Source organism: Petaurus breviceps, unplaced genomic scaffold (assembly GCF_028583685.1).
Source record: "Petaurus breviceps papuanus isolate PSGF00001 unplaced genomic scaffold, PetGlider_PUasm1.0 90633, whole genome shotgun sequence".
Taxonomy (NCBI): Eukaryota; Metazoa; Chordata; class Mammalia; order Diprotodontia; family Petauridae; genus Petaurus; species Petaurus breviceps.
In genome coordinates this window covers 5,599,794-5,612,815 of record NW_027187293.1, presented here as the reverse complement: position 1 = coordinate 5,612,815, position 13,022 = coordinate 5,599,794, and the positions used below count along the sequence as shown (strand labels likewise).

At 35.2% G+C, this 13,022-nt stretch overlaps 1 pseudogene; it reads left to right on the top strand.

Moving 5' to 3' along the window:
• The first annotated feature begins 4,732 nt into the window (after nucleotides 1-4,732).
• On the top strand, nucleotides 4,733-5,655 carry LOC138143225 (keratinocyte-associated transmembrane protein 2-like; annotated as a pseudogene).
• The last annotated feature ends 7,367 nt before the right edge of the window (nucleotides 5,656-13,022 follow it).

Here is a 13,022-nt window from a genome sequence, read left to right as displayed (position 1 = left end):
TTTTAAATGTAAGTAATCAGAATAGTATTTTGAAAACAAAAAAAAAAAAAAAGGATTTTTAGGTAACAGCTTTTAACATTGGTAGGGGAGGGAGGAAATCTCCTAAGGAGAATATAATAAGTTTTTGGACATTATAAGTTTAAGATGCTTGTAGAATGTAAAGCCAGAGATATGTAGCAGACAACTAGAAATTTGGGACTGAAACTTTGGGGAGAAGCTGGGTTTCAGACATTGATTAGTGAGCCATTTTTTTTTAGAAGTGATAACTGTAACCTAATGTACAACAGAGAAGGGACCAAGAAAGTACATCATCATGAGTCAACAAAGTAGAATATCAAGAAGAAAGGAGGTGGTTAAGAGTGTCAAATGCTATAGAGATATCTAGGGTGTAATAGTGTTCTACATTGTCTTGGAGCCCCACTGTCATGACTCTTGCAATTTCAGGAAAGCTCTTGCCATTCGTTACTTTATTTATAACTTTGCTGCCACCCTTTCCAGAGCTTTGCTAGTTTTACCATAACAGTCCCTGTGCTTGACTTCCATGTACAATACACAAACTTATATTCCAACATTCTTCTTTTTCATAAAAAGCTAAAGGCTGCTCATATCATTGAAAATAATTGGGGAAGCTAGGTGGTACAGTGAATAGAGTACCAGCCCTGAAGTCAAGAGGATCTGAGTTCAATTTTAGTCTCAGATACTTGACACTTCTAAGTTATATGACCTTGGGCAAGTCCTTTAAGCGCAATCACCTTCCCTTCCCCCCTACAAAAAAGAAAGAAAATAATTAGTATCTTAAGCATTTTGGTATTGCCCTAAGGTAACTTATAGAATATCTGGTACATGCAGCCAAGATTCTAATTCTTATCTTCCATCTCCAAATTCGCACTACAGGATTTCCAGGTTTAAGAAGTTAAAATTATTTCCTCTTAATGCTAAATCTTTCAACCCCATTAAAATATTTAACTTGCCCAAGTTGTTGATACATGTAAAAAGTTAAAATTTTTGAATACTTTTACAAATCCCTAGAAAATTGAGAAGGGATTAATATGTTTTCTGGTGCAGGAAATTCTTAATTTTAGACATAGTTGAGAAACATACTGTTGTACAGTGTTTTGGGGATATTACCTATATTTCTAATACTGAACAGATCATCTGTTCTGCTATTTCTCTAATCTCTGAATATTATCACTAAGGGTAAAGAGAATATGCTTTTGAGATTGAAAAAAAAAACACTTTTAATTCAGTTTATACCATTACTTAGAGCCAAAGGAATTACTGAAATATATTACAGACGCTTGGAAAGTTTAACTTGAAAAAATGAAATCCAGAATATTCATAACCAATTCCTCAGCACTTTTACAGGAGAAGGCTTTTCAGTCTCTCCAAGAGGAACCTATGTCCCTGATAATGGCAGCAAGGAAGCAATCAATCAATTTGCAAATGTTTAATAAATAATATATCCCAGGCAATAAAAACAGCAACAACAAATCTATTTTTTTTTTCTTTTTGGAGAGGGGAAGGTAGGGCAATTGGGGTTAAGTGACTTGCCCAAGGTCACATGGTTAGTAGTTTTGTGTTAAGTGTCTGAGGCCGAATTTGAACTCAGGTCCTCCTGACACCAGGGCTGGTGCTCTACTCACTGCACCACCTACCCAACCCAACAACAAATCTGCTATGCTTCCAAAGTGTCACTTTGAACATGAGAAGGCCTAGGTCCTGTGAACAAGGCCTATTACCAGTGCCTTTAACGCAAGTCTGTTTTGGTGATTGCTGTTGTTTTCAAAAGGAAAATAGATGCTATTCAAAAGAAAATATTAAACTAAAAATCAACTATCTTACTCCACCCATGAATATCATTGCAATTAACATGTGTAAAAGTCGACTCTAAGTGTAGATCTTCAAGCGCTCAGATATGGTTAAACTCCTAGATTTACATACCGAGGTAATTTTTTTTCCTACCATGACTAGTGCTTGTTTCATCTTTCTCTCCATTTGCCTCATCAGCCCAAAACCTGGATTGAAGTGAGCCACCTTGATGAAGATTGATTCTTATCAGGCAGTTGGGTTTTCCATATGCGTGACCAGGTCGAATTAGATCATTTCCTTCTACCTCTAAAAACTTCTCCTATCATTCAATATACCTGCAATGACATAGTTCCTAATCTTTCTAATTGCTGGAAATTTCCTTCTAACATAACTTCTTGGTCATATTATTGGTTAATTTATTTGGCAACATTCTAATTTGGTTTGCATTTTTAAAAATCTAGCATATATGTATTTATCATATTTTGCATATGTCTTATCACTATACTGGATTTTAAGCCTCTTAAATTTCTTTATGTCTCTCAACCATCTAAAAGAGTGCATTATATAAAATAGTCATGTAATAAAGAAAAGAATGAATCAAAGGTTCATCCTGAGAGGTAGTTTGATGTGTGGATAGACACTCTTTCTTAGGTTCGGGATGATTTGGGCTCTACCTCTCACTACTACTGGCTTTTGTGAGCATGAGTAACTCACTTTTCAGTTACCTAGTCAACTTCCTAAGAATATCATTAATAGTCAAATTGGCTGATCATCAATGGAGAAATTCTCTACTGGAAGTTTCCCCATAACCATGAAATTCGAGGCAGGGACCAAAAGCATCTACCTTTCAGATCAAAAACTTTGTGATTGTAAATATCAGCTGACTCCCACATCTTACCCAACATCCTGAGTTTACAAGAGAAATTGCATCTTGGAAATCTCTAACAGATAAACCTTGAGTTCACTGCTCCACAATTACATAAGAGAAATAACCATCATGAATCATAATGTCTAATCTAAAATAAATTGAAAAAGCCTGTTTATCTAATTGAAGCTAAAATTGTCTTAACCCCATCCACTGCTTTGACAAATTCACTACAGAGCAATACCTTAACAAATCTTCTGAGAATAAATCATGATTTAGTATTTACTGAAGTGCTTACTATGAGTTTAGAGAATTATTTGACATAATGGCATACAAAAAATTTGAGCCGTGGTTCTTTATTTTTTTTTTCCTTCACAAATGATGAGAAGCAGAGCTGCAGGCATTTACAAATAGGCATTACAAAAATACTGTGCGTGTGTGCATGTGTGTGTGTGTGTATGCATGCATGTGTGCCATGCCTGTCCATTTGAAGATATACAGGACTATTTCCAGGCAAAGTTTTGAACTCATTCAGTTTGTTTTATATCTCCTCTCCTTATTTGGGAAACTACTCTCCCCCTGCTCTCTTTTCCTCTTTTCACTATTAAACTACAAAAGTATATACATGTTACTCATGTAGTCTAATTGATGCTTATTTATTCTTACTTGTGGAATGATTTTACCTCCCCATGGATTTGTTTTAATGTGTTACTCCATTGAGTCATCAGAATTTTAAAGCTTTTTCTTGGTTTTGACTCAAGCCAGTCCACTGGTAGTTTAGGTCCAATATTAGAATAATATTAAATAATTTTAAGTTATTGAATAGTTTAACAATACAGAGGAAGGATATTTGACTAGGATGTTCAGAGAGGATGCTACATTGGTTCAGCCAAGTGACGCTTGAAGTTTTTGGTCACACGCTGATTCATGGTTCGAAGCCTCAGAGAGTGAGGTAGGTTGCTTTTGAAGTCAGCTAAATGGGAAGACAGGCCAACAGCCTAAGCCAGTCTCTTTAGCCAATCAAATCTCAAAGACATTTTCAACAATTTTTTCTAGAAAAGAAATAGGCTAACTTCTTGGGACAGGACTTTAGGAAAAGCTAACCCAGCCTAAATGATAGGGATCTAGGAAACCTCTCTTTTATCACAAGAACTAATTGTGGAATGAATCACTTGGAGCTAAATGAAAGGAATTTCAGATAGCAATTATGTAAATGAGAACGATAAACCCCACATCCAAATCAAAAGGATTGTAGTCACAATTCTTGCTACTCTGCTAAATCTCAGCACTTTTCTCCTTTCCCCCTCCTCCTACTATATAGAGTTTGCAACAATGCTTCAGCTGCACCCTAGTAGATTCCTCTAAAGGTGGCATCTTTCTCTGCTTATCAGTTCCTCTTGGAATCCTATCTGTCTCTGTCTGTCTTTTTCCATACATATGCATATATTTTACATATATTCGTATGTATATATTTATGCACATATGTATGTATATATATATATATACATTACATATATGTATATATATATATATGTGTAAGTATGGACATTCATGCTCACATGTATTTGAGGGGTGGTGGTTCCAAAAAGAACAAAGAAGTATCTAGAAGTCATGGACTGCTTTTATCTTTTTCTGTTTGTTTTCTAGTGAATAACCCAGTTCCTGAACCATCCAAAGTATTTAAGAATTTCTTTTGACTTGACTTGACAGTTTTAGAGAGATGTAGAGTGATATCTGGGTAACTGAGAGGTTAAGTAATCTGCCCATAGTTATATAGTTACTGTGTCATGGGCAGGACTTTAACCAATCTATTCTGGACTTCTAGGAAGCAATGGAGTGGTACAGTGATAGACTCTGGACCTTGCATCAGGAAGACCTGTGACCCTGAGTAAGTCACTTAAAAAAAAAATCTGTCTCAGTTTTCTTTACTGTAAAAAAGGCAATAATAACATTACTTGGAGAGGATTCTGGGAAGATAGTGGAGTAGGTCAGAAAATTCCAAGCTCGAAAGATTTTCCCCCACAAAAGAGATAAAATAGGCAGGCCTTAGCAACTGGCGCGCAGGTCGGCGCTGCCCGTCCCGGCCTCGGCTACCGTTCCCGCCCGCAGGACCATGGAAGTGGCCCTGCAGGAAAGGCCGCCGCCCCGACCTCCCTGCTAGTGCCTTGCCTCTACTCCTGCTGCTGCTGCTCGTCTTCCCGGCGCTGCTCGGCGCTGAAGAGAATCTAACATTACCAGTGACTGTGAAACAGCCCTCAAATACTATGGAAGCCGGGTCTAGCCACACCAAACTTAATGTTTCCACGACCAGTGCCCCAGCCTTTGTGCCCAGTTCAGGAAAAAATGAAGTGACCACATCGGTAGTCTCTCCATCACCAATACCATGCCCAAATGGCAGCTGATGTTACTGAAGATACTGGAATAGAGGATGAGGAACTTCTTACACTGAATAGTTCTCCATCTGTATCCAGCGATGCTTTGGACAATGGGGATTATGGAGAGCAAGACTATGAATGGACTCCCAATAGCAGAGATGATAACAGATGAGCAAATGCAAGAAAATACAGGTTATGCAGGATTTGAACAGACTGTTAATCTGAACAATTTTCATGATACAAAATCCTTTAAGTCTCCATCATCAAATATAGAAGAGGAAGACAGCCATTTCTTTTTTCATCTCATTATTTTTGCTCTTTTGATTGCTATTGTGTATATCACATATCATAACAAAAGAAAGATCTTCTTAATGGTTCAGAGCAGAAAATGGTGTGATGGTCTTTGCTCCAAAACTGTGTAATATCATCGACTAGATCAGAATGTTAATGAAGCAATGCCTTCTCTGAAGATTACTAATGATTATATATTTTGAAAGTACTGTGATCGGAGGTTACTTATGTAGTCATTTTCTTTGTCTGACTTTTTATATCATGTTATGCAGATATTTATCATAAACAGCTGGTACATAAAAAAAAGAGATAAAATAGCACTTTAGGGCAAACAAAGTAAGAGGTAAAAATACATAAGGTTAAGTGCACAACAGGTGTCTTCCTGGGAAGTTTGAGAAGATCAGAAGAAAAATCCCAGGATGAGGTTTGGTCCCTGTGAAGAGCAAACACCTCCAGGCTAAGATCAGTTTTAATAACTGGCAGCAAGCACTGGGATTAGTTGGTTTGGGACACTGCCTCTGCCTCAGCAAAAGGAACTTTTAGATAGGGATAGTAAGGGGAGATGGGTGTTTGAGCCCTAGAATATCAAGGTAACCTCTGCTGGTAAGGAACAACAGACCCAGCTGTGCTTCACGAAGAAGTAGGGTTGAAAAGGAACCAGCCTATACCTGATGAGTTCAGAAGTAGCCGGGGCAGAAAGCCCCTGACTGTGGGCAATTACAGGAGGCTAGAGGTTTGGCTTTGCTTCCAGGCTACTGGGGATAACTGAAAACCTGGGGCAAGAGGTACCATCCCTCATACCACAGGGCTAGAGGTGATTACAATAATTAAATTATTACCACAAAAAATATGCATAGGCAAAAAAGAAGGAATCCAACCATAGAAAGCTATTATGTGAATAGAGAAGATCAGGGTTCATTTTCAGAGGAGGATATTGAAGTTAAGAAACCTTCAAAGAGTAACATCAAATGGTCACTGGCCCAAAAAGAATTCATAGAAATCTTAAAAAAGATTTTAAAAATCAAATGACAGAGATGGAGCAAAAATCTAAAATGAATAAATGAATGAATGAGAATAATTCAAGAAAAGCAAGAAGATTATGAAAGGGAAGTTAATAAATTAGAAAAGGAGATACAGAACCTTAAGGAAGAAAATGACACCTGGAAAATTAGAATTGGTAAAGTTGAAGCCATTATAATTATTATAGATCAAGAAGTAATTTAGTTATGAATAATGAAAAATAATTAAAAAGTGAAACATCCTATTAAAAATAATAGATTTGGAGAATGGATCAAGATGAGAAAACATAAAAATAATCAGAATAAATAAAAGTTGTGATGTAAAAGAATTCTGATACAATATTGCAAGAAATAATCAAAGAAAATTGTCCTGAAACATCAGAACAAAGGGGGAAAGTAAAAATAGAAAAAAAATTCAGTCATCACCACTTAAAAGAGATCCTATGAGGAAAATTCATAGTAATATCATAGTCAAATTCTGAAACCCCCAGTTCAAGGATAAAATATGAAAAGCAACAAGAATAAAACAATTTAAATGTGATGATGCCACAGTTAGAATCACATAAGACCTAGCAGTGGAGACATTAAAGGATTGCAGGTCTTGGAATAGTATATATCCACAAACAAAATAACTAGTGCTCCAGTTGAAAATATCATACCCAGTAAAGTATAGTCCTAAGTGAAACAATTGAACATTTGATCAACTATCAGATTTTCCAGACTTTATTAAAAAAAAAAAACAAGCTGAACTTGATGGAATATTTGACATATAAGAGCCAAGAGAAATATTAGTCCCATGCCAAAAAAATGATTATAAGGAATTCAATAAGGACAGACCATTTACATATATATATACATATATATATATATATATAGTATGTGTAAGATTCTTATTAACAATTGGGTAGCTCATAAAAAAAATTGGGGTAAACCTGAGGATGATATGAATTTAAAGAGTAAAACCATTTAGGAACAGCTAAAAATAGTAATTATTTTAGACAAATAAGGTTCAAGAGAAAGAATCAATACAGAGGAATTAGATGGGGGAGGAGGGCTGGTACTTCTAGTAACCTACATTCATAGGGAATGGGTTTGAGAGGGAACAATGCATATATATTTAGAAAAGTATAAAAGTTTTCTAAATTCAGAAGAAACAAAATGGTAGGGGAACAGGGAGGAGGAGAGGACAAGGGAGGGATCTTTAGAGGGGAGCATGATGGAACAAGTAAAAGGTGGGGATATAGAAGGATGTTTACATTTGTGGGAATAGAAGGATAAAGAAGGGATCCTTGGAGCAGGATAGGCAAGTAATAGGAGGGCAAGGTAGCTGATAGAAAGTGGAAGTAGCAGGAGGGATAGGAAACAAGAAATATGCCTAAACATAAAAACAAAGATCAGGAGTAGAATTTGTTTGGGAAAGTATGTGTTTATATGTGTATGTATATATGTATATGTTTAATATCTACAGCTATAGAGAGAGACATATCCAAACTTAGTTGTAGGCTTCTGTGTGTGTGTGTGTGTGTGTGTGTGTAGGAGAAGAACAAAGGAAAAAAGTACGCAGCAGAGAATAAAAGAAAACTTACAAGGAAGCAAAGATGGACAGTTCTCAACACAATGTGTAGTGCTGATATAGCTTTTCTTGAAATGAAAATTTATTGTTACATATTTGGAAACCTTTTATGTTCTGTAATGCAGATGACATGCTTTTTCCTTTCTTTCTTTTTAGGTTTATGATATGTTTTTGTTTCTTTTCTCTCCTGTATTTGTGTTCTGGTGTTTGAGTGTAAAATAAAATAAAAAAAAATAATAACAGTACTGACCTCCTAGGCTTGTTGTGAAGTTCAAACAGGCTAATAATAACATAGCACTTAGCACAGTTCCTGACACATTGTTGGCATTTAAGTGCTTGTTTCCTTCTCTCACTTTCTCTTTGTCATCATGACTCTCAGAAATTTTAATGCTAATAGCTCAAAGCATAGTGAAAAAAGAGCAGACCTTAGAATTAGGAAGTATTCATATAATGACCATATGACTTTGGACAAGTACATTAAACTGTTAGTGCTCAAGGTAACTTTTAAATTAGAAGGTGCTGAAAAGTTGAAGATCTGCATTGGCAGAATGACAGTTACCAATATTTATGAATGTATAGGTGTGGATAAACACATACATCGTGTTTACGAATATTTCTCTCGCAACAAACTTGAAACATAGATATGTCAAGTATTATTATTCTAATTTTACAGATGACTAAGCTAAAGTCTGTAGAACTTGTGACTTGATCAGAAACACACAACTAAAAAACATCAGCACTAACACTTAAATCCAAGGTCTTTTGACTTTAAGACCAAAGCTCTATCTAGTGATAATCATTAAATATTATATTTTTGACCAAAATCTTAATTAATCAAACAGATTGCTTTGCTTTGTTTTAAAAACTGCCTTTTCCTATGTCAGCGGCTTCAGGGACCAGATAGGGCTGAAAGTGGGATTTCCCATTATCTTGGGACATGCTCCTTGCAGGAGGAAAATAGAGATATTAAATTCCAAATGGACTTGTTCTCCAAGTAAACTCAGAGAATATCTCTTCCTATGTAAATAACCCCAGACAGGGTTAACTTAAGAGCATTCTTTCTTCTGCCAAGGATGAGACTCTGAACCTAAGATACTATCTTAAATAATGGAACCTTTTCTTATCTAAATATTTTGTGGGGCATGTATTATGTTTTGGCAAATCCCTTTGTGGTTATCACAAATCTGATCCTGAATTGAGCTGGCTCTAAAATGTATTTAAGCTTTCTCAGTCTTTTGTTCAGGAGTTAGAATTTGGCTTCTAACTCCTTGTACATGCAAGTTTGCTAGTATAAGGGAATAAATACTGTAAATGTATTTCACATAGCCTCTGCTTTAACCAAACTTTTTAAAGATGAACACTACCATACTAGTGTTAAGACTACCATAGCAGTGTTAACCACTACCATAATGTTACATACAGTATTTCCAATATATTTCAGCACAACAGATGAAAGTCATATCTCTTTCCATATCCATTTTAGTAAAATAACAATTGGGGTTAAGTGACTTGTCCAAGGTCACATGGCTAGTTTTTGTGTTAAGTGTCTGAGGCCGTATTTGAACTCAGATCCTCCTGACTCCAGGGTGGGAGCTCTATTTACTGCACCACCTAGCTGCCCCTACACATAATTTTTTAAAATAGACTTTAAAGCATCGAGTAGTAACAATATCTGCACTTGATTTTTACCAGTGAGAAAACTATTATCTGAAGAATTCATATGATTTTCCTCTGAACCATATCTAAGAAAGTAAGATCCTTTAGAGCAAAGACAGCCTTTTTCACTTCTTTGTATCCCTTGCTTAGTACAATGATTGGCACATAAGAGATATTTAATAAATGTTCTTTGACTAACTGAATATTTGCTTTGCCATGTGCAAAAATAAGTCACAAAAATGACAACATAGTGCACTAATGTTAACATTTGCATGTATCCATTAATAAGAAGTAATTGCATGCAAATTTAAATCATGTCATTTTAAATAGTGTTTCCTATGTATCATTCTATGAAATATCATAGTCAGAGTTACAGAACTGATATATACTTTTATTCTACATTTTAATATTATGGAGATTCTTTATAATGATTTTTTTTATATATTTCTAACCATTTTCTATTTCATATACTCTCAGCATGACCAGTGTTCCTAAATCTATTGGAATAACTCCACTGGTAAGTTGTTTGAAAGAGTTAACTTATCCCATCTTGTCAAATCATTATACAAGTAGGACTTAATGAACAAGTCATTTCAATTGACTTACTTTCACTAGGTATGTTGCAATGTAAGTATAAATAGTTCTGTTCTGATATTGAAGAGTAAAAAGAAAAAAAAAAGAAAAATATGCTTGTCAAAGTATGATAAATTAGCACATATTTACTTTTATAAAGCAAATCAGAATAATAAATCTATACAATGGTTGAAAATCCCTCTATTATTTTCGAGGAAAAGAACAGATTTGTGTCCAGCATTAACACAGTGAATTTAAAATTTCTTAAATAAAGTGAATCTAAGCTGGAAAAATCAATATTTCATGAAAGTTTGTTCTTTAAATCTTAGAGTAGATGATGTATAAGAGGCTTATAGTGTAAAAAGATCATTTGTCTGAGGTACACAGCAGCTGTATCATAGTTCATTTCTTGGCATACAAGGAAATGATTTATATGCTGTTGAAATTTTGTACAATGATATCCCTGGCTGATCACTTCCAATTTCACAAGCACTTGTTAAAATAAATTAAGAACTTTCATATTGGGCCACATCCTTCATCTCACTAAAATGCCCCTGAAAAATAGTTTTACCTCTGTTCCCTTTGTACATGTGGCTAATACAAAACTATATCTGCAGTGTACCAATGGGAGGAAGAAAGAAGATACTGCCATTAATTTCAATTCTTCTCCATTTCAGGCAACAATGCCTATTCTGGTTTATTTTTTTTCTCTCTTTCCCAAAGTAAAATGCTGAATTACAGATCCCATAGTATCTCCTTTGTCACACTTTGTAACTCTTAAACAAGTAAGATGATTAATATAACTATTTTAATACAGCATGACACTCAGCTGAAGTATAATTCTGAAGATGTTAACCAATCTCCCATGAAGTTTGTTTTAGAAAGTAGATTTTACACACACACACACACACACACACACACACACACACACTATAACCAAATCTTTCTTCAGTTACCGTTTTTACCTTTTTCTTTTTCCTTTGATTCAAAGCTATAGTTAAAACATTTCCTCTTTACCCCAGAATATATACACACGCATATATACAAATATTTTAACAAGTTGAGACATATTATACTTTTAATTTGAAATCAAAGATAACATTTCTAAAATCCCTAATAAAAAAAATTAGAGACATTATCTGTCTATCTATAGGTAATCTACATTTATAAATACAGTGATGTCATATGAAACCTTTGTATTATATGTATATACATATATCCTTCTGTTATTAGACAAGTATGCAAAAATAAATGCAAGCACACATCCTGAGGCTAAAAGAAAATGTTTCATCTGCAACTTTATCAAAATTCCAAGTTTGAATCAAAGAAAAAGTAATACCAAAATCTTAATTAAAGAGGGATTCTATATTTTAAACCTACATACACCATACGCATATATATGCATACATATATCAACTCTGACTAAAGTTGGAATAAAAAAAAATCTCCTTTGTGTTGTCCATAATACATATGTAAATATAACTTGAAATGACTAACACATATTTATATCTGCAGTGTTCTATACTGTGAAAAAATTACTTATGTTTACTTTTTTAAAACCAATTTCAGGCAATAATGGTAAAAACAAATAAATGATAACAACAACAAGCAATTTATAAATCACTTCAAAGTATGCCAGCCACTTTACAAATACTGTGCCATTTTCAACTCATAACAACCGTGGGAGAAAGTTATTTTTATTATTTTTTTACACGTGAGGAAATTGGGTTATAGTTTAAATTACTTGCTCCTGGCCACAGAGCTCTTAAGTCTCTCAAGCCTTCCTTGGCTCTAGGCCCCTCTCTCTGTACACTGTATAACCTAGCTTTCTCATCTTTATCTATATCATTAAGTCAGTCACCAATCTTTTGTCAAACACCTACTGTAAACTAGACAGTGTGCTAAGTGCTAAGGATACAAAGAAAGACAAAAAACTTCCTGCTCCCAAAGAAATCACAGATTAATAGGGGAGAGAGAGCGTGAAGCAACTACATGCAAACAAGTTATATACAGGCTAAAGTGAGAATAATCAATGCCGAGGAGGCAATAATATTGTTAAGGGGGATCAGGAGAAACTTTTTTTTTTAAAGCCATCAGGGTTAAGTAACTTGCTCAAGGTTACACGGCCAGTTATTTCTGGGTGTGGTGCTGAGTATCTGAGCCCGGATTTGATCCAGGTCATCCCGACACTGGAGCCGGTGCTCTTACTCACTGAGCCACCTGGCCGCCCCTAAGCAATTGGGGTTAAGTAACTTGCTCAAGGTTACACGGCCAGGTGTTTCTGGGTGGGTGCTAAGTGTCCGAGCCCGGGACTCGATCTCCAGGTCTTCTCAACACTGGAGCCGGTGCTCTTACTCTCTGTGCTACCTGGCCCCCCAAGGAGAAACTTTTTTAAGAAGATAGAATTTTGGTTGGGGTTTTAAGGAAGCCAGGGAGGCAAGGAGACAGAGATTAGGAGGCAATTCCAGATTTGGGGGTGGGGGAATAAATGATATCCAGTGAAAATGTTTTAAAGATAGAGGATAGATTGATAGATGAATAGATGGATACACTGTTACATATACAGATATGTAAATATAAAGATATTTATATGTGGTTTTATATATTTGTGTTTATACATATGTATCTCTTCAAATCCCTCTTTAAATTCAAAGTTACAGCATACACACACACACACACACACACACACACACACACACTGTTAACCTTAAAGTTTGGTTAAAGGAGGCAAACAGGCTAGGTGATATGCAAATTCATACTGTTTATTCCCTTAAAGCTAGATGAAGCTAGCAAGCCTGTACATATAAGACTAGGTGATATACATTTATCATTTATTTCCTTAAAACTCGATGCAGCTATCA